Here is a 24,748-nt window from a genome sequence, read left to right as displayed (position 1 = left end):
CAGCAGGAAGGAATTTAATGCATACAATTAGGGCCTTGGAAAATCATTGGAAGGAGTGAAAGAATGGATTCTAAGCTGAATCTTCAGAAATTACTCCATGAACGATACACAACTGACCCAACGGATTTGCTACTACCTCCAATGCCACTTCTGAAGTTATGAGTTCAAAGCACAGAGTCCTAGCTGTGATCCAGGAATGAAGATGCTAGCATCTCTGCTGCCATTGCAACTCCTGACACCTTAATAGAGATGCTGTAACACTGCTTCAGAAAACCTTGCATCTCCACAGCCTCTCATGGCATAGAAATAGCAAAAGGGGGCAGAAAAATGGGATCTGCCTCATTTCTGCCTTCCAAATTCCACACGAGATCCTCTAATTGTTGGAATGCAATTTGCATCCAGAATCCTAGTTACAAGAGGTGTTTTGTTTGTTTCAGTTCTCTATCATCTTCAACCCTAAGGAAGGTGAAATGGAGATTGAGAAGCTTAACCCACAGTATCTATCACAATTCCCAAATGTATTGATCCACAAATATGATATCACGTAGCTTCAGGTGAGTGAGTATACTGTGTGTGTGTGTGTGTGTGTGTGTGTGTGTGTGTGTGTGTGTATGAAAGAAAGAGAAAATATAAATAGAGAGACACCTAGGTCATTAATAAAAATTTTGATAGGAGCCTTTTGGCATTCCATAAAGATTTTTTCTGTAGATTAATATCCATGGGTGTCCATGGGCATAAACAGGTTGTATTTGTCAGATACATTTTGTTATGTTGAAGAGCATCCAACCTGTCTTGTACACTTAAGGGGTTTTCAAGTGGAGCTGCATAAACTTGAAGAACATTGGTCAGCTTGTTTGGCTCTCCTGCCCTAGACTTGCCAGCCTCTCAGAGGGAGGGGTGGAAGCCTTCTCTGGATGTTGAATGTCCTTTTGTGTTCTCTGTCGGTGGTCTGCACCACTGCTGAAGGTAGTAGTCACATTCCATTCTATATTCTGTTCCAGGGGGCAACATTCTCCCAGAATACTATGGGGGGTTCCAAATTGCATTCTCTGAAGTTGTGCAACCTGATGCTGAGTCAGCCATTTGCTTATGCCAACTTGTAGTTGAGCTTGGTCAATTTTGTGCTATCCAAATAAACTAGATTCTGTTCCAGGGGGCAACATTCTCCCAGAATACTATGGGGGGTTCCAAATTGCATTCTCTGAAGTTGTGCAACCTGATGCTGAGTCAGCCATTTGCTTATGCCAACTTGTAGTTGAGCTTGGTCAATTTTGTGCTATCCAAATAAACTAGATCTGTATATATATATTGTGTGTGTATATATATATATATATATATATATATATATATATATATACACACACACACACATATCTAGTGACCCTGTTAAAAAAGATATACGAAGTTAAAGTGAGTTCCCATCACTTCTGCTGTTTCTTTTAGGTACTACAAACTATCCCTGTGATGTATGTTTATTGCCCCTATATTCATGTCAAGATCTCCAAGGTTGGTTACAGAATTTTTCATTTTGAAAATCAGTTCTACGTTGGTTTATCACCAGTTTCTTGCCTATTTCCTCCTCTCCACTAGTTGTAGAGCTAACCCCCCTCACTCTCACCATTCCTGACACACGTATAGAGTCAGTCCTACCACAGCACATATGACTCCTCTACCCTAGGTTTTCTCTTAAGCAGTGTTGGGAAAGGTTGGAATGGTGGAGAGTTAATGACCCAGAAGGAACTTTCAGAGTTGGAGAAAATGTCATAACTTCCTTGTACCTTGGATAGGACTACTTGGCATTTTCCCTGGCAGAAGGGAACCCCAGTCGCCTATAGAGATTGCCTGCTCAGTACCCATCCTGTATTATTTTCTTTCTCTTTTCTGTCTCTCTTTCTTACTTCCTTACCTGGCTCTTGCTTTCTGGCGTCACCTCCCAAATAAACCACTTGTACTGAAATCCTGGTCTTTGCATCTGCTTCTGGGGAACCTGCCTTAGGATGCTCTGTACTTCCAAAGTCACTAACTGGAGTTGGGCGATCATTCCTAATCATAGGGAGATATTCACTGGAGTTAAGGATTCCCTTAAAATGTCCCCCATCTGCCATGGTGTTCTTTTCTCTAGCTATCCTTATTCATGCTATCCTTTTCCATTTCAAGATCATCCTTCTCAAAGATAAAAGAGAAGCAAGATAGATGTTCATCAACTTCTCTTTTTAATACTCTCCCGTAACCATCCTACAGCTGCCCTCGCAAGAACAGATTTATTGCTCTTCATTCTTTGTGCTTGAGTAAAAATTTTTCCATGTATATATCTTTGGTGTTTTCCCTAATTTTCAATTTGGTTAATTCTGAAAGCAAACTATTTTTTGACACTGTTCCAAATCTGTGACTTCCTCTTCTAATTGCTTTTGGTCACATACCTTTCCTACTTGCTATCTTTGTTTTTTTTAACATACTACTGAAAAATGAGTTCCTCAGAGAGTTACCTATGGCTTAAAAGAGAAGAAAAGGTCTAGAGGGTATTGATTGATTGATTGATTGATTGATTGATTGATTGCAGTACATGGGCCTCTCACTGTTGTGGCCTCTCCCGTTGTGGAACACAGGCTCCGGATGCGCAGGCTCAGCGGCCATGGCTCACGGGCCCAGCCGCGGTGGGATTTTCCCAGACCGGGGCACGAACCCGTGTCCCCTGCATCGGCAGGCGGACTCTCAACCACTGCACCACCAGGGAAGCCCTAGAGGGTATTTACTGAGAATTGTTGATCATCATTATACTCTGATGCCAGTTTGTTGCTTTAGGGGTAAGTAACTAAACATTGCTCCAAAAGTACATTTCTACCCCCTCCTCCCACCTCCACCAGCCCCACCTAATGGTTTGAGTTTTATGGTCTAACCCCACTTGGCCAGAGAAAGGTAGAGGGTTCCCTCAATCCTGTGAGAAGAATGTGGAAGAACATTATTATCAAGATTTTGATACCCAGGCAAATTTCAACCCCTTTTAGACAGGCTTCACTAATCTACTGAGTTGGTTTATCCTCTGTCGCAGGTTTTTCTGTGGGGTAGGTGACTGGCCTTCGGAAGCAGAATTTTCCATTAAAAATCTCGAGCCTGCTACTGGTTACTGAGAAAACGACTCAGTGACTGGCATCTTGCCACACTTTGTAACCCTCTGGAAATTACATTTTGAGAACACAATCTCCTCTTTGTGACAGGCAAATAACACATGACTAACTGAATATAAATTGTATAGGTGTTTTGATTTTTTTAAAAGAGTGTTAGGGGCACTTTCAACTTAGAAATATTTTTGATGTTCATGTTACATTTGTGTTAGTCCACAAACAACTAAAATTCTTCCTGCCTAGTTCTATTTATGAATCAGGACTTGGGTAATAGTACTGGGCATGTTGGATCGAGTTTGTCTTTCTGCTAAGGCAGGGCTGTGGGTGGCAGTAAGGAAACCATGGTATTATTATCAAAAAGAGTGATGGTTCTTATCTGATATCAATAAGAAACCTGTGGCCCAAGAATTTGGGTTTAGTTCTTACACTTGGAGAAAATATGCATTTTTCATTTAGAGTTCTCTAATGGCACGTGAGCTAAGTGGAATTGGGGTTTCATAGGCATAACCAGGATCTTTTGTGGCCCCGATCACACCCCTCCCCCCACCTGCTTCGACACCATTGCATAAACTGAATCTGTCACATTTAATGAGATTTTACTCTTCTCTATTTGTATTTCAGGAAATTAGAGCTGGCATTTTCATCTAATAAAGCTTTGCAGCCTTCATCCTCTCTGAATGACACTTTCCACATTGCTTTTGGGAAGAGCTGAAAGAGTTGTGGGCTTTGCAAATGGTAGAGCCATCAAGGCTTTTCCAGACACACTTGAGCTCTCTAACACCCTAAGAATGGTACTTTAACAGAGAAACTTATTTATTTATTGCCACTGGGTTATGTATAGTAACTAGAAGTAGGTTAAGGAGTCTCTGGCTTTGGTTTTAGTTTCCCTATAAGCTGTTTTCCAGTCTCTGTGGATTTATGAATTTTGTCTCCAAGGTCTCTCCAGACCTGACCATGAGAGAAGTCTCTCATTCATAGTCTTTGTTCTCTGGTTCAGGGGTTTGGTGTAATGGTTGTCTCAATATACATGGGCAACTACAGTATACTTCATACATTGCAGAACTGTACTGTGAGTTCCAGAATAATCGATCTTTGAATCTTTACTTCATTAATATATGTGAGAGATCCAAGAGTTCAGTTATATCCAAATACATTTTGAAAACTTTGGTTTATGTTTAGATTGCACCAGTAGAAGACCAGACAATGTGATCAAGAAAAATGCTAATCTTTTGGAAGACAATAGAGTTTCATGGCAGTGGCATAGCTGATTAAAAGTCCAAGGGCAGGGCTTCCCTGGTGGCGCAGTGGTTGAGAGTCCGCCTGCCGATGCAGGGGACACGGGTTCGTGCCCCGATCCGCGAGGATCCCGCGTGCCGCGCAGCGGCTGCGCCCGTGAGCCGTGGCCGTTGAGCCTGCGCGTCTGGAGCCTGTGCTCCGCAACGGTAGAGGCCACAACAGTGAGAGGCCCGCGTACCGAAAAAAAAAAAAAAGGCCAAAGGCAAGTGTTAGAACACTTGAGTTACGTTTTGTAACTCAACAAATTACATTGATTTATGTGATTGGGATAAAGACATGAAGCGTAGTTGCATGGGGAGACAGATAAGTAAACAGAAAAACATATTAGTGTGATGAGCTCTGTGATAGAGATCAAGTCCACGAACGTGTAAAACAAGGACACCTAACCCAGTTGTTGGTTTCAACAATAAACCTTTTATTGAGTGTCTATTATGTGCCAAGCACAGAAGTACTTTATATATATTATATTTAATCTTCACTACAGCTCTAGGTACTCATTTATTTCATGGCCAGTAAACCTAGTTGGGGGCATTGATATTGCCGTCAAATCTGAGTACCACTTTTATTGGCACCTTTTTACTTGCCAGTTACCGTGAGGTGAGATCACAGCAAAGGCTTTCTGACATACAAGTTAGCTGCAGCTACAACCATACTGGATATAATTCATTTCTCCTGATCCAGACAAAGGAGGACAGATTACAAAAGGACTTCTGAGTTAATTACTTAGTGGCAAGCTGTGATTCTAAAACCACAAAAGAAGGCAGAGGAAATTTTAATAAAACTGTGCTTTAGCATGGCCTCAGGTCATATGGTATAAACATTTGCAGGGATTTCTGTTTTGTTTTGCAGCCTAAGTTTCATACTGTAATCAGAAATATGTGGCACATAGTGAACAAAGGAAATGTGTACTCAACAAAGCATAGAGACTGAACTGTCAACCAGACAAACCCTAGAAACATGTAGTCACTTACTAGGCAGAACACAGCTACACGTGTCCCCAATGTGGAAGGCATTCTGGCTGTGTGTGTGTGTGTGTGCAACCACATTTACACATGAATGTGGTTTTACTGTCACTGCAGTATCAAAAGTGCCAGACAATACTATGCAAATTATAGCCTTTCAATACAGGAATGCATTGTCTTAATTTTTTGTTGCAGTCGTTGAAAGCGAGCAAAACTAAAACGCTGATAGAGTCCTTGCATTTCAAAGGTATAATTTTGACAGCTATCCAAAGGCCAGATCCCAAGGATTCTGAAGGTGTTTTATTTCTTTCCAAATCTGCAGTGGCCACCCACATTTTCTGAGATTCCATTCCTCCCAACAGCCTGGAGTTGTTTTGGGGCCAAAATATTCCTTTCATTACTGACATCCATCAGAATGTACCTTTTTTTCACAATACAAGTAGAAACATATTTACAAGCTAATAATCAGGCTGACAATTTGTTAGGCAGAAATGCAATTCCTGAGAAAGAGAAAGCAACACTGAATTCTTCCTTTTCTCAGAAGAATGCCATTCCACAAAATTCTGAGCAAATCCAGTAGTGGGTAGCAGTCTAGGATTGATAGAAATGAAGCTTCCCACCTTTACTGTTCTTATCTCTTTCATGTTTGCCCATTTCTGTTGTCCTGGCTCCTTTCCCTCACCTCCCAGCTAAAGTTGCTGGTGTCCATTTCGTGAAATCATAGAAAGTGTAGTTAAAAATAAACTTAGAGCAGATGGTCCTCCTTTGATCCACTACCCAGTCCACATGTTCACTGTCTCCTCCGCCATTCCTGGCAGGTGGTCATGAAGCCTGTTACTGAATGCTCCAGGTGAGGAGGAAACTTAAAACTGCAATTTCCAGTTTGAACAACTTTGTTTGCAGGAGCTTCCTTCTGCTCAACCAAATTTGCCTGCCCTTTAAAATCTCTTTAAAATATATATGTTAATAGTAGGTTACCTCCCCAGAGTTAATTCCACTTATACACAACAGCTGGTCCTCCAAATATTTAAAGCCAGCTCCCCTGTGCTCTCTGGTTTTTGTTTACTTACTTGATCATCTTCCTCCCCACCCCCTCAGCTAAACTCTATTTCCCTGGAGTCTCTCATATGATGCAGTGCATACTCTAGCCCCTTTGTGCCCAAAGTTTTGGAGAGTGCTCTACTGCCTTACTGGGCTATCAGATCTCTGGTTTTGCTCCCCAGCATAGGACTGTGTCCCTCCCCACACCTTCCTCTACAGCCATACCTCATCTTTGTCTCAGGTTGACTTTATATTTCAGTAGCCCTCCTGCCTTCCAGCTTCTCTTCCTATAAACTCATGGTGAGCTACTTTGAGGTTCCATGTGTATGACTTGATATTCCCTCTATTCTCTTCTTTTGTGCTTCACTCCAGGCTGTCATGTTTAATTTTGGGTTTCATTTTGAATCTTGAAGCAATCACTGTGTCTTTTATATCTTTATCCATATCCATAAAATTACAGAACAAGACTGAGTCAAACACTGAATCAATTAAAAAGCATAAGCAAGAAGGGCAGCCTCGGGAGTTTGACAGATTTGGGGTGGAATTCTGGCTCTGCCCCTGTGTGGTCATGGCCAAGTTTCTTAACCTCTCTGAGCTTCAATTTCCTCTTTGTAAAATGGTGGCACTAATAGCTCCTCCCTCGTGAAGCGGTTGTGTGGATTAAATGAGATAAAGTACCTTCCACAGAATATGGCCCACAATAAGGACTCATAAACTATTAACTGCTATTGGTATTTCAATATCAGTAAAAATCTCTCTGCAATTCAATGTAGATGCAATTTTTAAAATATCTATCTTTTCTGACCCCTGTTGCATTGATGGGAGACAAAGGGCAAGGTATCTCCAGGCTCCAGGGCTGCTGGAGAATTAAGTCCAGGTTGAGAGCAGGGGTCTGAAGACCTAGCACTGCTGTCCACTAACTGAGTGACCTGAGCAGGGCTCTTAATTTCTCACTGTCTCAGCATGCTCATTTGTAAAATGGGAGCGGCAAAGCACTGACCCTGTAGGTAGCTGTGGGAAGTTAATGGTTTAATAAATGTAGGCTAGCACCTGGCACATTAGAAATATTCAATAAATGTTTATTATTGTTGTTGTAAAGGCCTCAATGTCACATTTCAAGATTCCGACTAACTGCTTACTTTGGGGGCAAGTTGATTCTGGGGGTGTTGAGATACTGTACTAAGCTAGATCTTCAAGTGGCCCACAGTTTGGAATAGATCTGGGAGAGGAGAGGGTCAACTGAAGATAACCTTTATTCTTAGCAGAGAAAATTTGATATCTAGGGATGTTATTATGGTGATGGTACTACAGCAACAATTGCTATCAGTTGTTATCTATTGAATTTCAGTCTAAATGAGAATGTAGGAGGAGACTATTTACAGCTTTCTTTTTAAAAATACATCTTTATATATTTCCCAAATTTTCCAAAATGAGCATGTGTTAATTTTATGATTAGTAAAAAAAAAAAAAGTTGTTTTAATAATAAAATACATAATATAAAATCCAGCCCTTCCCCTCCGTGATCCCCACCACCTCTTTAACGTACTGAGTCCCTGACCTGAGCCTGGTTAGTTTCTTCTCTGCTGTAACAGAGAATCATGTAGTCAGTCAGGTACACACTCTGTTAAGTTATGTTGGTGAGTTAAAACATTTGGAATGTGACTCTCTTTTATGCCATTTAGAATTGTAGATTTCTTCTTTGAGAGCCCTGGTTATCCGCATGTAATTTTGGTAAGAGAGCTTGAAGTACTTAAATGTTGGTCCTAGATCAAGATCACGCTTTCATTCTCATTCATGGGAATCATCTGTCCGGGGAAATCAAAGGATGACAATAGATAAGTGTGGCAGCAGAATAATAATCCCCCAAAGATATCCACACCCGAATCCCTGGAACTTTGGCTTATGTTATCTTACATGGCAAAAGGGACTTTGCCAATGTGATTAAAGGGAAATCATTCTGGGTTATCCAGGTGGGCCTAATCTAATGACATGTGTTCTTAAAAGTGGAGAATATTTCTCAGCTACAAAGAGATGGCAGTGTGAGAAGGACTCATCCACTGCTAGCTTTGAAGATGGAGGAAGGGAGTCATAAACCAACAAAGGCAGGCAGTCTCTAGAAGCTGGAAAAGGCAAGGATTTTCCCCTAATTCCAGAAAGGAATGCAACTTTGCCAACACCTCAATTTTAATCTAGTGAGATCTGTATCCAACTTCTGACCTACGTAACTTAGAGATAATAAATGTGCCCTCTTTAAGACTCTAAGTTTGTGGTAATTTGGAATAGAAATTTAATGAAATAAGTCAACACTGCAAAAGTCTTATAGTGTGCTCATGTATTTCCTCAACGAGATGAAGTTCAAGGAATGTTGTAGTGGTTATGTCTAAAGCTCATTTGTTCATCGTTCAGGTTATTAGAAACTGAGAGGCCTCAGTTTATTTACTGTGAGGTTGAAGTTTATTGATGATGTTACAATAGGTAAGTGGGAAAATGCCCCTTATCATAAGTAAGATTCTTAGGCAAGATGACCCAGAGGAACTAGCACAAACGTGAGCAAAGGGAACTGTGAAAGCTCAACCTTTGCCCTCCACCTTAAGTAGAGGGAAATGAATTAACAGTGGTGAAGTGGCAATTCAATTTGGAGTCGTGAATAAAAGTGTTATTCCAATCTTCAATTCTCCTTACAATGGAAATTTCCTCACAATGGAGATTGTGGCTCTGTTATTTCACAGATTTATGCATACATACATGTGAAATACAGCATTTAAAAAAACACTATCATACTCGTTTACTTTATTATTAGAAAGATATAGATATGATGTATTTTGCAGGCTAATGGTGCTTATAATTGTTCTTCATGAAAAGAAATTAGATTACATAGAAGGTGTGAATTCACACCAATGTGACCAGAAAAAATGTGAATAAAAGAAGTGGGGATAGGGTGGAGAATAGAAGTACAACCAGAATTCTACGAAATATTGTTTAGCTAGCAAAAGGCTTTATTAGATAAACTGCAGAACACACAAGTTTGCCACTGATGACATCTCTTCCTAGTGGAGCACATGTAGCCGTTTGAAGAACTGTCCCCAAGCCCAATGGAGGTGGATTTAACTGTGGTTTAAGAGGACAATGTTGGAGGTTTAGGAATCTTTGGGAAGAGTTTCCTTTTTAACCATTATAAAACACTTACATGGAGATCAAATTTTAAATAGTGCAGAGGATATAATGTCTTCCCATGCTGACCTACCCATGGCCCCTCTCCCATTCCCTGTTTACCTCTAAGTTCAAAGGTAACCTCTTCTGACTGTTTCTGTGTCTTTTCCTTTTGGAAGTTAACTGAATCATGCCCCACAGTAGACATTTACTTTTATTATCTGCCTGTTTTGGATTGAGGACTGTCACTCACTAAGAGTAATCCTACTCCACCCCCAATTCTATTTTTATTTGTGTTCTTATTTATAGATATTCTATTGACAACTTTCATAATTTCAAATGATATAGTTAGGTGTCTGTATCTTGATTTGTTACATTTAGTCTGCACTTTTAAAGTAGATGACATCTGGAAATCAGTGTTCCTACAGTATTCTCTGTTCTCTACTCCTCTCTGCCTACTCTTTTTTTTTTTTTCTGCGGTACACGGGCGTCTCACTGTTGTGGCCTCTCCCATTGCGGAGCACAGGCTCCGCGGCCATGGCTCACGGGCCCAGCCGCTCCGCGGCACGTGGGATCTTCCCGGACCGGGGCACGAACCCATGTCCCCTGCATCGGCAGGCGGACTCTCAACCACTGCGCCACCAGGGAAGCCCCTGCCTACTCTTTTTATTCTTTATTTCGTTTCACACAAACATGTCCTCACCTTTTTTTTTTTTTTTTTTTTTTCCTTGCGTTAGGCGGGCCTCTCACTGTTGTGGCCTCTCCCATTTGCGGAGCACAGGCTCCGGACGCGCAGGCTCAGCGGCCATGGCTCACGGGCCCAGCCGCTCCGCGGCATGTGGGATCCTCCCGAAACGGGGCACGAACCCGCGTCTCCTGCATCAGCAGGCGGACTCTCAAGCACTGCACCACCAGGGAAGCCCTGTCCTCACCTTTTAAAAATTATTTTTTAAAGAAAAGACTCATGGAGGGACACTGTAAGTACGTACAGGTCTGAAAGTCTGTATTTTCCCTTTACACTGTTAGAATTTTTCTCCATGTAGAATTCTAGATTTAAGATCATTATCTTTCTGCACTTTGGAGGCCTTGGTCCATCTTTCTCTAAATTGCAAGGTTGCTAATAGAAAGTATCATGTCAACCCAATTCTCTTTCCTTTGTAAGTAACCTGGTTTTTATTTCTCAAAATCTGGATAATCTTCTCTTCATTCTTGATGTTTTGGAGTTCTGTGAGCCTTTTTCTTCCATTCTGTTCAGTACTATTTGATCTTGTCAGTCTGAAGACTGGTGTTTTGGAAAAAGTTTCTTCTGTTGTTTCTCTGATAATTCCCTCCTTCTACTTTTATTGCCCTCTTCTTTAGGAACTCCTATTAGAACACTATCGACCGTCCTGGTTGGTTTTCTTCCTGTGTTCCTTTAAAAAAGTTTTTCCCTTGATTTCCATATTTCTTTCTCTTTGATTTTGTCTTATTTCCTCCCCCGTGAATTATCTCTGAATCCTCTGGAGTCACCGTCTCTGACCCATGCCTATCTTCACTCTGGATTATCCACTGGTTGTTTCCCATTGTATTTTGTTTTCCAAAAATTCATCTAGATTTTTTTCTTGCCTCGTGCCCATAGTCCTTTTATGGGCTAAATTGTGCTTCCCCCAGAATTCATGCATGTGTTGCAGTCCTAACACCCAGTACCTCAGAACATGACTATATTTGGAGATAGGATCTTTAAAGTGGTGATTAAGTTTAAATGATGTCATTAGAGTGGCCCTAGTATGTTATGACTGGTGTCTTTATAAGAAGAGGAAATGTAGACATTGACAGACACAGAGGGATAGCCATGTGAAGACACAGGGATTAGAAGTTTAGCTATAAGCCAAGGAGAGAGGCTGTCAGATGAAACCAACATTGCTACACTGCTGACACTTGAATCTTGGACTTCTAGCATCCAGAAGTGTGAGGAAATAAATTTCTATTGTTTGAGCTACCCAGTCTGTGATACTTTGTTATGGCAGCCCTAGCAGACTAATACTCTTCCCATTCTTGGAGGTTTTATAAAAGAATTTCTTCTTATACTACTGAACTGTCATTCAGTAGGATTGGGGGAGGGGAAAATGCATATTTTCTGTCTTCCATCTTAAGGTGGAAGCCAGAGTTACTTTTGAGCTGCTGTCTCTGTGGACGGCTGGGTATAGGAAGTTAGGGTAGGAGGCCTGAGGTTTGCTGCATTCTCATGGATAACTAGCTATAGCTCTCATTTCATAAAAGTTTTACTATGTGCCAAGTCTTTACAAATAAATATCATCTCATTTAATCACTCAAACATCCTAGAGGGAGGAGACTGTTATTATCCCATATATTATTGCATATGAGAAAACTGAACCACAGAGGAGGATGAGTCATGCTGACCAATTGACTGGGAACTTTGATTGTTGAGAAAATGCATTCCAAGTTGCTTTAGATTTCTAAATCTAATGCATTAGATTTCTTGATTAGATTTCTGTAAAACTTTAAATTTTGAATCTATTTCATGTTTAACAAAGAATCATTTAAAGGGAGAAATTATTGAACTGATACATGAAGCAATCTGTCATTGACATCATTTCTACTGCTAAATTAATTGCTAATCTCCTATTTTCTTTAACACTAGCATCACTTGGAACACGAATTGGCTAGCATCACTTGGAACACGAATTGGACAGATTTTCATCAAATTGTTTTTGATTTACAGTGCTGGCTTAATGGTGTGTACAAGTGAAGGGAAGTAGGCAATTCTTCCTTATCTTTCATTCACTCCTATGAAGTTCCATCCATGTGCAAATCATTGTTCTAAAATGATTATGATATAGCCCTACCTTCCAGGGAGATGGAAGGGCAGAAATGACCCCGGGAAGAGAGATATCTAGTTCTTTTCAATCTGTTTCATGATCCTAAAGATAGAACAATAATTAAAACTTTACTCTGATCTCACAGTTCTTTTAGCCCCACTGACTTCTGTCTCCATTCCTTTAAAAATTTTCAACCCCCTGGACACATTCTAGACAGATCTCCAGTAATAGCTCCACCTTTGAAGTATTAAAAGCCAATCAGATATCTCGCAACTCTCTTATTCCACTGAATCTTCTTTTTGACTCATGAAATCTTCTGGCCTTGTGACATACTGCCATGATGTTTCAATTTAGCAGTTTTCCTGTGGCTTCACTTCATTCCCAATCCACACTCTGATTCACTCGTGTGCTTCCTATAATTTTTCTATATATTCCCTCAATTCTTACCCATCCTAGTTCTTCCATTCTATACATCCATGACTCTTGCAACTTTTATGATTTTCCTTTTGCATTTCTATACCCCTTAATTTATTCTTTTAACAGCGATTATTGAGTACCTACTCTGCACCAGTCACTGGACATAGTGGTGAACAAGATCAACACAAATCCTACTCTCAGGGAGCTTATGTTGTCGTGATGGGAGACGGACAATGCATAGATCAACCCAGCCCAATGAGAGCAAAGCACACAGCTAGACAAGTGGGCGCCACTGCACATCTATGGTTTCCAGTTTCAGGGAGGCCCTCATCAATGGTCATCTGCTTAAACTGTCTTTGGTCAGCACTGTCTCCCGTTCCTTTTGGCAACTACTCAGACCCTTCATCTTGCCCCAACACATTTACTATCACCAGGTCATGTCCCCTCGTACTTCCCTAATAAACCATGGTTTTCAGTCATGGACTCCATCAATTTCACAGCTCCTGTCCCTCCAGAGACAACCTTCTATATCCACATTTGTACCTCCTTCCTTCTTCCCATCTGGGACCATGAGGTTTCCTTCTTTTTGGTCAAGGCCAGCTATTCCCCCTGGCTGCTTGATCTTGTTTAGTCTGGTCTCAGGGCCTTTGTTTGTCATTTTTCTCTTATATACATTATCTACAACCCCTCCCCGTTAGTTTCTTCCTGCCAGCCTAGAAATATACTCAATTTCTCACGTTCATCCTTTAACAATAATGGCTGTCATTTATAGAGCATATGCCACATGCCACACACCTTCTATCCCTCACTCTTAAAAGAGTGTCTCCATTCCTACTTTCTTTAATCAGGCTTTTGCCCCACTATTCTATGGTGCTTAGGTCAACATCGACCTCCGAATTCCTAAATCCAGTGGATACTTTCAGTCTTGGGCATACATGAATACTACATGAATATACATGAGCAACAACACATGGTTTTATTGCCCACTGGGAATTTTTGCCTCCTTTGGCTTTCATAATATTGGTCTCTACTGGCTCTTCTTATCTCATAACTGTGCCTTCTCAGCCTTTTCTTTAGACTTCTTTCTCTTATCTCCTCTTATGTATTAGCATTCTCAGAGGTTCTTTTCTCAGTGTTGTCTCTCTTCCTCTCTCTCCCTCCCTCTCTCCTTTTCTCTGTATTCAGGATTCTCCCTGTATGATACTTAGTCCCATTTTTCACTCCTAAAACTATACCTCTAGCTATGGCATCATTTATTAACAAAGACTAAAAAATGTCCACTAAAATGAGCACCATAGAGGTCTATGTTGACCTCAGTAAGTGCTATTTTGGTGCAGTGATAGGACAAAAACCAATCAGGACGGTCTGAAGAGTGGGAAGGAAGTGACGAAATGGAAAAAGCAAGGATAAACAACTCTTGACAAACATGGCTATGAAGGGCGGCTATCTTTGAGGTAGGGCAATTCAAGTAACCTTTTTTTTTTAAGTTGAGAAAAGCGTGAGACTGTTTAAATACTATTGGTATTTGGAAGGATCTAGTAGAGGGGTCAAGCTGAGAAAACAGGAATGAGAAGAGAATGGTTGGATACAAGGAGAAGGGCTGTCCTTAGAAGGAGGGATCCCTCCTTCATCAAAAGGAAGGAAGATGATGCAGATATAAGTACATTTGCTGAAGATGAGGGAGTTCCTTTCTATGAGGCAAGGTTACACTATAGGAGTGGGAGATATTGCTATAGCTATTTTGGAAAATGCTGTCTGCCACAGGGTGAGCATGGCTTTGGGGAGCAAAAGTACACCGCCTACTTAGGTATTTGAGAGGATAAAGAGACTTATCTTAAGGACTATGTGGGAGTGGGTATCCTTGAGGAGAGCCAGCTTTCAGTCAATGCACAGAAGAGGAAGCCCTTGTAGGGGAAGTTGAGGTGGTAGGAAGCAGTCTGGTAATAGAGTGGGGACTCAGGGAGCTCAAGGGAGGAAGGGGTTAGGTTATTAATCTGAGGATAAGAAAGGACAGAGTATTATGGTGAAGGTAGCACTTGGAGAATGGATCAAAGGAGCAGGAGGTTTAGACTTTGGGAGTTGACTGTAAGAACAGGGCTGAGAAGCATGAATGGGTCTTGACAGTCTCCTGTTGGAAGGTGGGAACTGGACCCATAGGATGGGTGTCTTGGCTCCATGAACTTCTAGGTTTTTTTTTGTTTTTGTTTTAAAATTTATTTATTTATTTGTGGCTGCGTTGGGTCTTTTTTGCTGTGCGCAGGCATTCTCTAGCTGCGGCCAGCGGGGGCTACTCTTCGTTGTGGTGTGTGGGCTTCTCATTGCGGTGGCTTCTCTTGTTGAGGAGCACGGGCTCTAGGCGCACGGGCTTCAGTAGCTGTGGCACGTGGGCTCAGTAGTTGTGGCTTGCAGGCTCTAGAGCGCAGGCTCAGTAGTTGTGGTGCACGGGCTTCGTTGCTCCGTGGCATGTGGGATCTTCCCAGACCAGGGCTCAAACCCGTGTCCCCTGCACTGGCAGGCAGATTCTTAACCACTGTGCGACCAGGGAAGTCCCTGAACTTGTAGTTTTAACCTTGTCTCAGAGATTTCAGGGTAGAAGGCTTGGAGGATATAGGGGTCTGTAGGTCTGGGTGTCTTGGAGCATCAGCCTGGTCTTGCCATGCCCTAGGGATTGAAGTGTCCCCCAGTAGAGGGGAACCTTTGAGGCCAGGACTCTGCCTTAATCACCTTGGTATCCTAGTGTCTAGCACAGTGTTACATGTATCCAGACACTTAAAAATGATTGAGTAATGTGAAGAATTAATGATTCGGGGGCGTGGATTCAAGCCCCAGTCTGCTGAATCCAAAGCTTCCACTTACAGCATGCCACCTTTCAATCCTCTGTTCTCAGGGCCTGTAACCAGAGCGCTAAAGGGACATTTCCTCTTAGGTTATGTGTGAACTGCACAAAGCGTTGATAAAATCTGACAGACTCCCAGGGAGTTTGATCAACATAAACATTCAAATCAGATACTTCAGGCCAAATTACATTGACTCAGTATAATTACTTGAAAGCTACTCCACTTCATGCTGCCTAAGGCATATGGCTTCCCTTCAAAATGTAAAAAAACCACAAACCTTTAGGATGAATGCTACACTACGGGATTTGTGACAATGTGCTTGATTAACAGCTGCTACCAATTAGACAGATATCTGTGAAAAAGATAACTCTCTAAGAGCCAACCCATGCATATAAGACATGCGTAAAGATTTAAGGCCATGGGACCAGATGGGCATAGTCTAAAAATATGTTTATGAGATTTTACTTAGGAGGAAAAAAGAATGTTGCCTTGGTATCAATTGCTACTCCCATCCATTGCCTACAGTACAAATAAAAGCCTTTCCTGAATATATTCAACTCTTCATACAACTGTCAAGAGTGAACTGTCACAAAATAATATTTTCCTCTTAATTCAAGCTTTGGGCAAGCCCTGCTATCAGGAAACACAAATATATTGAATTTGAGACCATACAACCCCCAAATGAGAGAGTGATTATTTTCATTGCCAAAAAGGTTACACATGTACAAAAGATTTACACAGGCTTCCATCCTTCAGTAGTGAGTTTTCCTTGGATATTTGAAATAAAAATTGATTTATAAAATTAAAAAAATTATATCCATAGGGCTTCCCTGGTGGCGCAGTGGTTGAGAGTCCGCCTGCCGATGCAGGGGACACGGGTTCGTGCCCCGGTGCGGGAAGATCCCACATGCCGCGGAGCAGCTGGGCCCGTGAGCCATGGCCGCTGAGCCTGCATGTCCGGAGCGTGTGCTCCGCAACGGGAGAGGCCACAGCAGCGAGAGGGCCACGTACTGCAAAAATAAATAAATAAATAAATAATTATATCCATAAAGTTTTTCAGGGACACATTATTATGAAGTGAAATATACATGCACCTCACAGTGAGAACCGTATTATTTAGTCAACAGCCCCGCACTAGTTAAATTTATTGGATTCACTTAGATTTTTTATATAGTTCTTCCAGGATCTAAACTGTTTTTCGTTTGTTTAAAATCCTCCAACTTTATGATTGATAACTCTTAGAATTACCTCCATTTACTGTGGCAGCATCTGATCTTTTAAAATGTAGTTCCATGATGGAGACATGATTTATCCCAGTAGATAAAATACCAGTCTGGGAACCATAACAACTAGATCTGCTCACATCTCATTCAGTGACTGCTCAGTTATTTTGACAACACACCCAACTTCTCTGAATTCAATCTTCCCTTTTAGAGAAAGGATAATAACTATTTGCCAGTGACTTGCCTCATAGGGGTGTCAGGCATTCATGAGATCAAGGTGCTCATGGGCCATTACAGATAGTAATCAGAAGCTTTGTTCTCTTAGGTTTCTGGAGGAAATACTCGAACCCAGGCAATTTGGGGAAGTGTCTCACGGTCTTGGAAGGTATTGAGACAAATAAAATGGTCTCTTTAAGTAGTCTATCTAAGGAATGGAAGAATTGTCTTAACATTGTTCCAAGGGAACGATGTTGTATAATAATATTTGGAAAACTCCTGCCAAGTAGCATAACCATACTGGTGTTCCATTTCTGATGCTGAACAACATTCTTGCTAGAGGATAATATCATATGACCTTTGGACTGAAAGGGTAAGGTGACATAAGGTTTTTGATAAATATGATTTCTGAGTCTGCCTCAGAATTCTCCAATGTTTTAGTTCCCTGGCTACCCTTGCAGATTTCAAATCCACCTTTAAAAAGCTTGCTGAATCTGATTTACTTTAAGTCTACAATGTGTCCTTGTATGTAGCTGAATTGCCCTCTGTGAGCCGGAAGACCAGTAGTTTAACCACAGTTCCTTTTCATACTTCCTTTAACAAGGCTTAGTAGCCAAGAACACAGATTTTACTTTTAAAAGTCTCAGAAAACTTTAGAAAAGCCAGGAATCAAAACATAGAAGATAAAGCTCATTAAACAGTGATAAATCCTAATGCTATTCTAAGACCTGCTTTCCCACAAGAAGCATTTTGTTCTTATGTCAATGTTTAGGGTTTTCTGAACTTTCCTGGGGGATAGTTTACCATGCTCCCCCTGGGGGATGGAATTGAAATAATAGTATAAGGTAGACACTGTGTTCTTTCTCTTGGTGGGATGGAGTGGGAGGGTCCAAAGAGCATCTCACTAGTCAGCCAGTGATTGATCCCTCGTGACTTATTTGCTTCCTGCTCTTTGCTCCTGTCAGAATCCAGTCATCTGCTGGTGATTGGGAGGCATGAAGGGGATGAGCTAAGTCTTCTGTCAGCTGAGCAAACGCACATCCAGTCCCCTGAAGAATGTTCACGCAGTTCTTCACCTCAGGTTCTAGCGACATAATCCTACCAGTGCAGAGGGTCCCTTCCCACACTGACTTGTCTGTATTTTTTGTGCACAGGTCTGGGGCCTCTGCTCATGGACTCCAGATGCCTCAGTAGTGGACAGCAACCCCCTTTGACCTTTCCCCTCATTCCTTTTCTGCTTCCTCAGCTCAGTCCTTTGGCCTTGTGGCCACTTCTCTTCCTTTGAAGCGTCTTTATCCTCCTCTGTCACAGACTTTGGCGTAGGTGGTCATTCTCCGCTGCGAGGTTTGACAGGATCAAGAGGAAGCCCAGGTACTAAGGATGTGATGGAACAGGAAAAAGCAGACCCTGTAAAGGAAAATCAGGTTGCTTGTATATGAAAGTTCTTTTCTAGCGTATATTCTGTGCCTAATTATACTAAAAGCGTGTCTGACTCCTGCTCAGGCTTGAGTTCCATACAAAACTTTCCATCCTATTACTTTATTATTGGGTTGCCCAAGCTCCAGGAAAAGAAGGAATGGGGGAGAAAACTTATATCAGCCGCAAAATGATAACATATTTGTATAGCACTTTACAAATTACCCAGTTCCTCCCTAAATATGATAGATACCTAATAAGTATTTGCTGTACTGAATTAAAAACTGCTTTCATGTATTTCATCTTACATTGCTATTGAAAAAACTTCTGAAAGAGGCAGGACTGCTTATGAATCTGGAGAGTGGCAAAGCTGGAACTAGAACTCAGAACTTTTAACTCTGTTCGGTGTTCTTTCCAATTTTTGTGATTAATCACATACCCAGATATTTATTAGTGATGAATTTCTCTTGTTTTGGGAGATTGGCATGAAAGTTTTCATTACCAGAAATCAGGCTGGCTTTTTTCTCCCTTCAAATCCTCCTGCTTCTTCAAAGTTCTCTTCTCCAGATTTCTAGTTGGTGGATTAAACAGTTTCCATGATTTCATTTTATTCAGACCACCTTTATGTTCAGGTCTTCACTTTTCCTTCCTTGGCCTATTGTCATGCCTCCAAACTGGTGCCCACTGGTTCTTTAAGCAAAATAAATTCGATTTTAAAAACCCATGGCATTGAATTTTTCAGTGGCTCCCATTCATCTATAGCAGTGTCCACAGACCCCTGGAGTGACATTCTTGTGGGGATAGGGAGGTCACGCTTCGGTTGTCTACGAGTTTCCTTGAATTTCGAGTTTTAATGTCAATGAAAAAATCTTAAAAAAAATAATATAAGTATATTCTGGATCATCCAAATGACTATCATATCACTGTCATAAAATTTCCGTCTGTGTTGCAGATATCTCTATGATCTTTCTGGTGCCAAGTTGTATAACTTTAAGTGTCATGAGTTAATGAAAAATGAACAGAAGTGGACTTAATTTGCAAAGATGAGTTTGATCCACATGAAGGCCAAATGCTGTGCCAGGAAATTGAAGGCAGGTTTTCTGAACAGTGGCTCAGTAGAGGAAAGTGTGGGGAGAATGTAGTCACTGCATGTCATATCGCACACTAACTCGCAGACGTGAACAGCCACCACCATCAAACCAAACCGAAAGAAGAGCCTTAGCTCTTTGTAATGATTTTCTCATAGTGAGTGGTGGTGTAGTGTCAGTAAAACATTTAGCACAACAAATAAATATTAATTTGTACATTTCCTATGGAATTAATTGTCATGGCTTTAGATTCACATAAAATCTTTAAGCAAAAAGTGTTTAAGCCAAGTTTTCTATTTCACGTGTAAATTCTCTTGTTTTAAAAAAGTATTTTCTGTCTCTCCCTATGGTGTCCCTCCTTATGGAAAAATTATACTTCCTACCCTCCCGTACCACTTGATTTGCCAAATAAAATGTGAGTGGAAGTGATATATGCCATTTTCAAGTGGAAGCTTTCAGAACCACTGCATGTCTGACCCTCTCCCGTTTTTTCTTTCTGGCATGAGCCCAGAAATATCCCCAAAAGGAATTCCTCCTTCAGCCTGGATCCCAGAATGAGGATTATGTAGAACCAAGAGCTTTAGTAGACCATGAAGGACACATACAAGTGGGAAATTTTTATATATGCATATACATACACACACACATAAAACACATGTGTGTTTTATATATATATATAATATATATATAATATATATATAATATATATAATATATATATATATATTATATGTATATGTGTGTGTGTATGTATACATATTGATATCTCATGATTTAAGTTAACACTGGGAATCAGGGATAATTGTTCCCTTTAAAAAGAGGTTTGCAAACCACTTAAGAAACTGAGGCCTGAAGAAGACATCCACTTTCTTTAGCTTCATAAGTCTCTGACATCCAACCTAGACTATCCTTTCAGTATCATTTCCTTTTGCCCTATTCCTCTGTCATCATTGTTCCTAAATCATATCCTGTTCATTTAAGCATTTCTCCTTTGTTTATCCTTTTTTCTTATGGGAGAAACTTGGAAAATAATCACAGCCCGATCAGTTTTGTGATGATAACCAAGACTGGGAGAGCCTGTGCAATCCCAGGGGAAGCAGAGCCTGTTTCATCTGCCATGACCATAGAGTTGCTGACAAGTAGGAACCATATGTGGATGAGTTTCCCCACCTTCCCAAGCCCAAGCTAGCCTCACACAGAGGTGCCAGGAAGTAATGAAGCCCGCAGACAAGAGTCCCATCCTCTGAACAATAGAGAATTTTGCTGTATTCCGTTTCACAAGTCCCTTAAAAAACGTCCCCTGATGAACTCTCTTTGAGTTCCCACAAACTGCGTAAATGGGAGGTTATGAGTTATCACATCTGAAGCCTGCTGCTACATTTCCAAATTATCTCTTACTTGGATAGCTCAGGGACTGTGGTTAGGCAAATTAACTCTAGGAGAAGTTAAGTAATTGTAATCTTAGAGAAGAGATTCTATGCCCTCAAGGCCCTGCAGCCGCTTACATTCCAAATCTCGCATTTAATTTATATCAAGCATGGAATGAATAAGAGTCGGTGGTAATAAAGTGTCAGGGAAAGAAATGGAAAATAGATATCATAAAATATTTATGTAATAAAAAATAATCCCCTTCACTAATATACCCACATTTTTTTTTCTTGATAGGAACTAGTAATAAAAGCATTTAAATCACTGGAGAAAGGAATTACTATACCCTCTGTTATACACTAAAGACCCAAACACAGTCCACTTATCAAAAACACAATATCCTGAAATAAATGATCTCTGACAGAGAATAAAATGTCCTCCTGGATACTTGTCAATGTCTAATGGCAAATTCAACATCTATTCAATAAATTATCCTTCCAGGAACATTGCTGAAAATTTGTAATGAATGCCACTGGCAGAAAAATTGAAGTGTAATTGAGTGACATCTTTTAATCATATATGTAGGGTAGAGATGGGAAATATAAATGGGAAAGGCAGCTTCAGGATTTCTTTCCTGTTACTCATGTTAAATGGCTGTCTGTACTGTTTTTGTCACTGCACGAATACTTCAAGGTTTTATACAAAGGCAAGCTGGTTTTGTCTCGGAAGGATGAGTTATAAATGACACCTTTGTATATTCAACTGTGAGTTTTCTATCTTTCGGGGAGCATATATGTCATTTCAATTTCAAACAAAAATCTTCTCTGGGGAAGCTGTAATAAAATCATCTCTGAGTGGAAGGAATATGATTACGGAATAAAGGATCATTTAATTGAGGGAGTTTGGAGTTTGGAGAAGCTGACTCGCATGTGTGTGTGTGTGTGTGTGTGTGTGTCTGTGTGTGTGTGTCTGTGTGTGTGTGTGTCTGTGTGTGTGTGTGTCTGTGTGTTTCACCACCTACCACCGTCTTTTGATACATGGCCTGAACTAAAATGTTAAAGGTTAATAACAGTATTTGGCATTCTTGAGTGAGCACCTTTGGTGACACTTTCAAATGCTCAGTACATGTATATGAAAAACACTCTTGCTTTGTTTGGATGCTTTTCCTATTGTAAATTACCTTAATAGAGTTCTCTGTGATAGGAATATGGAAATAGACATGTTATGATTCTGAAGCTGCCATCGCTGTGCTCTAACTTTTTGTTGATAGCCTTTTTCTCAGGAAATTACACTTAAGTTGTCCTTCATAATTACCTCTGAGTCCGTGCTGCACAGCAACATTATAACAAGATGCTTTTGATCCTTTGATAATTAAATGCTCCATTGAATGGTAAGAAGGACAAATCTGCCTTGTATTAAATTCTCCTCTAAAGAGAAAGGAGGTTAATGACACCTCCAGATAGTAATAGGTAGTGTTACTATAAGATAATGAGCTAATTGCCACAGGCTGGATCTGGTGTCTTTATACCACGAGTGAGCAAAGCACATCATTGTTCAAATTTTGCTTTTAGAAAGAATGCAAAAGAATGCATCTATAATTCTGCGAACCAATTGCCTTAAATAGTTTTATTTGCGGCAACTAACTCCATTTACCATATAGATTTTTCTATGCAAATAGTACTCTGTGAATGCCTAAATCCAAGCCTCCACCTGTAAAGTAGACACCTAATTTCTGTGACCAGAGCTGGTATATGCCTTTTCAGAAGCCGTGGCCTCTCAGAGGTCCTTAGGAAGAGGATGTGATGGTTAGTTTCATGTGTCAACTCAGCTAGGCTATAGTCCCCAGTTATTTAATCAAACACAAATCCAGTCCCCACAGCCCTGTGAACCAATTCTTAAAATAAATCTCTTCTATGTACATATATTTCCCACTGGTTCTGTTTCTGTGGAAAGCCCTGATTAACAGGTAGTAAAGGAAAGGTAGACACAGGTGACTTGCAAATCACCAGAGAGTTTATTGGGCTCTTTTTTTTTTTCAAGGTACCCTGCTTTTACGCTGAATCTTACAAGGAAGAAAATCACTTATTCACTGAGTAGTAACAGGTTAAGGTAATGAATCATACAATATTAAACCATGATGGAATTTACAGAAACCAAAAATGTGCAAATTCACTCTTCTGATTTACCGAAAGACTCTCTCTTTGCAAGTGGTAAGTCATTAGCAGTGGTGTTGCTATTGGTAACCGCAGGTCCTAAGGGATGGTGCAGAATTAGTCTTTCTGTATGTCATCATGGTGGGGTGAGGCTAGTGCCATCTCTGTCATATATCTAATTTCCATATACGTGGATACATTTCTGGATCTTTTTTGCCTTCTTCTCATGGGTGTATTTATTCCTGCACCAATAAGTGATATTTGAATTGGGCTCTTGATGTAAGCAGGTGTCGTGGTCTTAGCCAAATCTAGCTGCCAAGAGTAAGTTTTCATGACAATGTATAGAGGAAAGCACCCTCCTCAGTGCAGCATGTTTAGCAAGTGTCTCCCAATTCAGACCACCTCTTCACACACCTTGCCCATCCCATTATAAGCAGGGAGCAACATGTTCCCAAATGCAATCTTTGCCACCAGCCTGGAGGTGCTAGTGTTCCGTGTCCTCATCCATGGCGGGTGTATGAACCAGTGGCCATTCAATACGGAGAAGCAGCAGTAAATGTTAGGAGCTTCCAAATTCTTGACAGCAAAGGCCCTGCTTAGCATCACAGTGTTCGCTCCAATAGTTTTCTTGTCTCTTATCTCTGCACAGCTAAATGTCTTAAGAGACTTACCTACCCTCGTGGTTTTTACGTCCATATTTGCTGCTCACCCTGTTACCCATTGCAATATCATCCTAGCCTTCACCACTCTATAGACACAAACCCACCTGCTGTTAATCCAAGTATATTTAGTCTTTATTTTACTTAATGTCTTAATTTGATCAATCCACTTCTCTCGGCCACACTCTTCTAACAATCTCTTCCTTCGTCTTCTACAACCAGTCCTCTCATTGTTTGTATCCTATTCATCTAGATGCATTGCTTCAGCATTCTTCAACCAGAGTGGTCTGTTTTGGGTTGAATAGTGTCTCCTAAAAGATATGTCGAAGTCCTAACTGCTGGTACCTGTGAATGTGACTTTATTTGGAAATTGGGTCTCAGCAGATGTAATCAAGCTAAGATGAGGTCATTAAGACGACCCCTAATCCCATATGACTGGTGTCCTTATAAGAAAAGCAAACACTGTGTGAAGATAAAGACACACAGGGAGAAGAAAGCCATGTGACCATGAAGGCAGAGATTGGAGTCATGTATCTCCAAACCAAGGAATGCCAGGGATTGCCAGCAAGTACCAGAAGGTAGAAGAGGCAAGGAGGGATTCTCTCTTAGAGATTTCAGGAGCATGACGCTGCCAACACCTTGATTTCAGACATGTAGCCTCCAGAACTGTGAGACAATTTTTTAAAGCTTAAGTTTTTTTTAAGCCACCTGGTTTATGGTACTTTGTAACAGCAGCCTTAGGAAACTAATACATGGTCCTACAGGACGCCCTGAGAATCCAAGTACTTTTAGTATGTTTTCTATCGGATCCCTCCTCTGGCTAATAACATCTAGGCTCTTGTGTGAGCAATTTTCTTAGTGGAAACAGGGCAGGCAAGCTTAGGACAAGCTGACACATGCACAGACTGTGGTTCTAAGTCACACTGACTTATGTTGAGGAGCTGTAATGTACAGCAACTCAGGCATCCAGGAGAAGGGCCTT

The sequence above is a fragment of the Lipotes vexillifer genome, unplaced genomic scaffold (genome assembly GCF_000442215.2).
Source record: "Lipotes vexillifer unplaced genomic scaffold, Lipotes_vexillifer_v1.1 scaffold25, whole genome shotgun sequence".
NCBI lineage: Eukaryota > Metazoa > Chordata > Mammalia > Artiodactyla > Lipotidae > Lipotes > Lipotes vexillifer.
The sequence above is the reverse complement of the archived record's forward strand: the minus strand, read 5'-3'. Positions refer to the sequence as shown.